We start from the raw sequence: 5,543 nt of genomic DNA, 5'->3' as shown, positions 1-5,543 counted from the left end.
TTCAGTAACAGTGTTAAATAGCTCTATATTGTGAGAGTATTGTGTGCAAAACAGATGGATACAGAATCATGAAAAAAGCCTTAGTTTAACCCCTCATATGCTACTTAAAGCAGATTAATATTTTGCTTTTCCCCCCCCTGTATAGTAAAGTTAATGGGACACCAACTCTCTCTCTCTCAAACTGTGGAATAAACTCCCTGTCACACTTAGAACTACAGACTCACTCCCTAGCTTCCATTAGAACTACAGACTCACTCCCTAGCTTCCATTAGAACTACAGACTCACTCCCTAGCTTCCGCCGTGGACTGAAGACTCACCTCTTCAGACTCCACCTAAACCCATAGCACTACTGTAACACTCCCCTTCCCTCAATGACCATACATGAAGCTAGATAGCATTTTCTTTTTTTTCTTTTTTTTTACTGATTAGGTGCGTGGTCTACCTATGTTATTGTCTTTTCTAGATTGATATTCCTATGCATTGCTATATTGTTGTTGATGTACTGAGATATTATCTTGCTTATTATTTTTTATGTATTACCTGCTTATTCTAAGTCGCTTTGGATTAAAAGTGTCTGCTAAATGCCTAAACTGTAAATTGTAGAAGTAGTAGTAGTAGTAGTAGTAGTAGTAGTAGTAGCAGTAGTAATGTATGAAGCCTGCGGAATTGGTTCAGTTCAGCATATACTCCAGTGGTACATTGCGGTTGCATTCAGTTTCTGTTACAGCGCTATTACGCCAGTCTTACTTCACAGGTGACGTGGCAGTCAGCTGATCATTGCCAACCTACTTAAAGCCTGCTCAGTTGTCTCTTCCTCCTGCCTTGCTGATTGGCTGCTGGCACTTGCTTGCCCCCACCGCCTCCCCAGCACCACCAGTAGGCTCTGCTGCTAATTCTGTTCCCCATGGGGGGTGTTTACTGTATATATTTATATCTCCCTGCTCCTAATGGTTATTGATGTTCTTCTGTGCTGCACTGAGCAGGGAGAAGCAGAGCCTGACGCCAAAATAAATGTGACATATACACACTTGTATTACTCATTTATAATAATAATAATAAGCATTGTTTCAATCCTTATCGTGAGTTATGTGACTGAACTAGTAGTAGTAGCAGTAGTAGTAGTAGTAGTAGTAGTAGTAGTAGCAGTAGTAGTAGTAGTAGTAGTAGTAGTATCATTAGTATCAGTACCTTGCAGACAGTGAGCAGAGCCACACACAGAAGCAGGAGACTGAGAACTCTGATCTTCTCCATGATGCAGTAGAAACGCTGCTCCAAGTCTCACTATAGATGCACTATAGATCTATATATGCTCTATAGAGATAGATATGCTATAGATATATGATGTAGAAGAGCTGCTGGATGTGTGGAGATCTGCTGTTTGTCAGCGGTGATGTGGAGCTCCTCGGTGCGTTGTGTCCGACCCGCTCCGTGACTCCTCTGTTATAGTGCGTTCCATCAGACAAGGACGCCGTCGTTATCTCACATTTACGTGTTAAGAGCTGATACTTTTCACCCGACCCGTGTCTCTGCCGTTAGAGAGTCTTTATCTACATGTGTGGCCGGCGTAACCTGACCTGATGTAACCTATAGTCCAGGGTTCTCCAATTCGTTTTCCCCACGGGACGAATTATGTCTAGGGTACCAAGCCGACTAGCCGAGGGCCACAACATTGCAGGGGGCGACGGCGGCGTTCCCGCTACTCCAGCGACAGTTCAGATATCGTTGTTGTCGGGTGAAAATCTTGTATGTCCAAAACCGTTCGTTTAGCATTTATCATTTTAAAAATGATTTAAACTAGTGAAAACAGCCGATCTACAAGCACACAACGCCTCACGGTGCGAGGCGTTGTGTGCTTGTAGATCTGCTGTTGTCACTACTTTTGTGCGACGGCCTTGTACGATTTGGGAAAGAGCGTACAAATTTGGAGATACAAGGTTTCCACCCGACAACGGCGATATGCTAGTGTTGTTGCTGCTCTTATACCACCATTATTACTGGGGTTGGTGGGGGCCAGACAGCCCGCGGGCCGCCTATTGGGGAACCATGGAAACTGCTCTTCATTCAGATCTGCACTATGACTGACTGACACACACTAAAATAATTAATTTGAACACTCCAAAATAATAACTCTCTGAAGTGAAGTGGAGACCACTTGAAGAGCACTCTGTTTGAATGGGTCTCGTTGGGAAAAGGAGGGTTGGGACCCCTAGGGGGTCCTCAACGTCCTCCTACAGGGAGGCCGCCACATCTTTGTGCAGTAGGTAAATGGCAAATGGTGCATTCATACAGCATTTTTTTTATCCAAAGCGTTTTGCATAGATTGCGCATTCACCCTAAGCTGTAAGCTTAGCCGTAAGCTGATACCTTGTAAATGGTGCATTTGTATAGTGCCTTTATCCAAGGCGCTTTGGTACAAGGTCATCACCGGTACAAGGTCATCTAAAAGGATAAACAATTAGCCCTATTCACGATCGACGACCCACTCAGCATCCCCCGGTGCTGAAGTCCCGTTTTGAAGGGGAAAATCCTACTATAAGCCTATAGAGTTCAGAAATCGCAAATTTAATGCAATTTCCGAATAGTAAGTATAAAATACGGCTAGCATGATCAAGAACACAAGATAGTAAACGGCACAAAGCATTATAATTTACTTTACCGTTAGAAATAACGATTTGTTGGCTTTAAGTCCAGTATAGTTTCCCCTTCTAAATTGAAGTCAGCACCCGGGGGATACTGAGAAACGGAAGTAGGTGGGCGGGCCGTGAATAGGGCTAATAGGGCTCATTTTATTTTAACTCATTGACATGTCTTTTTATAATATTTGTTAACTGCTCAATCAATTACTTGACTTGTAGTAACTTTTATCGAATAGAAAGCAATGTTTATTTGCCATCATGCTGTTTTAGTTTGGCATTGGACCTGGACTTTCGATATCAATGTTGCTGTAGTCAGGGTAGACTTGACTTCGGACATCAGAGTGAAGGGTACTGCAGCCAAAAAGGATCGAGAACCACATTAAAACCACAAAAGCATCAGTGTAGTTTTTAGATTTTAGCTATGCATCGTCTCTTTTGGGTGAAAACCAAAAGAGACGGGTGTCAGATAGAGATAAGAGCTTTCTGCCCGACTGCCATGACACGTATAGCATCATACTGTAGGTTTATCAGAAAAGTGATTTAGGTAATGTGGGGTTAAGTACCGGCTCCAGTGGCCTTGTGGTCAGAGTGTCCGCCCTGAGACTGGGAGGTCGGGGTTTGATGCCCGGGCCAGGTCATACCAAAGTCTCTGCTAAATGGGACCCAGTGCCTCCGCGACCCAGCATGTGCCAACGAGTCTGTGCCCTTAAGCTAGATGCAGAATAGATATTCAAGACCCGAATCTTTGCTTCTGGGGGTCCCTGGAACAAAATATTTTGAGATGGGGGTCTGCGGCCAAATACATATCATTTGGGGGTCCTTGACATGACAAAGTTTGAGAACCACTGATATAGGCCGTTATAACCCTAACCCTAACCCACTGATATAACCCGATTCTACTAATGTCTTCTGAATCTTATCTTAAAAAAACATATGTTGCTTACTCAATTATTGAAAACAGCCAATCTACAAGCACAAATCGCGAGGCGTTGTGTACTTGTAGATCGGCTGTTTTCACTAGTTTTGTGCAACAGAGGTTTCTGCCTGACAGTAATGATATTTTAGTGATTATGTTGCGAGGAAAACGTTGAGATAATAGCCATTTTGGTTAGAACTGACTGAAAATAACTGTGTACTTCAAGTTTAAAATGATGTTTTTTCAAAGTGTCCAAATAAATTCCAAATATTATCAAATGATCTTGCGGCACCCCTGGACTGCCGTTGCGGCACCCCAGGGTGCCCCGTCACCCACTTTGAAAACCCCTGTGGGACAGTGTGTGACAGAGAGAGAGAGAGAGAGAGAGAGAGAGAGAGAGAGAGAGAGAGAGAGAGAGAGAGAGAGACAGACACGGTTGGACTTCATTTACATTTACGATGTCACAATGGAGCTACAGATCATCACAGCTCTTCTATCTGGTAGACATCATATTATATGAGCCTTCCAGCAGCACACTGTTGGATGACACCAGGGACGTGCAGAGAATGTTAGAGAGGCAGGGGCTGACATTTATAAAAGGATATTTTGGTGAAAATATCAAAAATAGCAGACTTCCAAGCTCACGACGCGACGCGTTGTGAGCTTGGAGGTCGGCTATTTTCGGTGCTTCATGGCACACTAAACTAAGCATACTCAAGTCAATACTGCAGATGTGGCGTAACAGCATGGATTTCTACACAGAGAGGGCAATTCTTTCAACATAAGATGCTGCATTCAAGTTCAGGAGAGTTTGGACAAGGCAATTCTCTTGAATGCTGCCTTCAGGTATGGCATGGAAAGAGGGGGCATTTGCATTTCTTTCACCATAGTGAAAACTGCATTCATGGTCTGGAAAGGGCAGTCTTTTACAGAAGGATAAAAGGGCAGGGGCTCAAGCCCCCTTGGCTGTAATTTGAACACTCCAAAATAATAACTCTCTGAAGTGAAGTGGAGACCACTTGAAGAGCACTCTGTTTGAATGGGTCTCGTTGTGAAAAGGGGGTTGGGACCCCAAGGGGGTCCTCAACGTCCTCCTACAGGGAGGCTGCCACATCTTTGTGCAGTAGGTAAATGGCAAATGGTGCATTCATAAAGCATTTTTTTGTATCCAAAGCGTTTTGCATAGATTGTGCATTCACCCTAGCCCCCCCCCCCCCCCCCCACGAGTGCGTTTTGTCACTGACTAAAAGGAAATAAAAACTAAGACTAAATATATTGACAATTGATAAAAATAAAAATAAACTAGACTAAAATTTTAGGGAGGACCAGTGGAGAAGAGAGTCATTTTATGTTTGTTTGTCAGGTGTTGCATGCTGAAAATAGCAGATCTACAAGCTCACAATGACGCGTTGTGAAAAAGCACGCGTTGTGAAAAGCACGCATTGTGAAAAAGCTTTCACCACGCAACCAAGTGTAAAACCAGTCATTACGATGCCAATCATGCCATCAGCTGACTAAATCAACTGTAGGTTTAGTCGCCTAAAACCTTATGATATTTAGTCGACTAAAATTAGACTAAAACTAAAACTTTTCAGGTGACTAAATTATGACTAAAACTAAATGACATTTTATTCAAAAGACTATGACTAAAACTAAATCAAAATGTGCTAGTCAAAAACAACACTGCTGTGTCTCTACGTTTAGTCAAAGTGTTCCTTATAGTTTTGGATGTCTATCACTGTAGGTCAACACAGGGTGCCATGGCATTGGTCCGAAGGTTCATTAGTCCGAATTTGTTAAGAATACTGTAACGACCCTGCAAGAGATCAGGCCGTAACTCGCTCCGCTAAGCGGGCTAGCCTTCTTGGGGTTGCGGGTTGCTTCCTCGTCTGCTGAGTGGGGGGCTGGGGTTCGCGTCCCGGTTGGAGCGAACTGCCTCACTCAGTCTGCTAAACGTTACAATACTATGCCTAACTCTATACCCTAACCC

The sequence above is a fragment of the Nannobrachium achirus genome, assembly GCF_963921795.1.
Source record: "Nannobrachium achirus genome assembly, chromosome: 11".
NCBI classification, from domain to species: Eukaryota; Metazoa; Chordata; class Actinopteri; order Myctophiformes; family Myctophidae; genus Nannobrachium; species Nannobrachium achirus.
Note: the sequence above shows the minus strand (reverse complement) of the source record.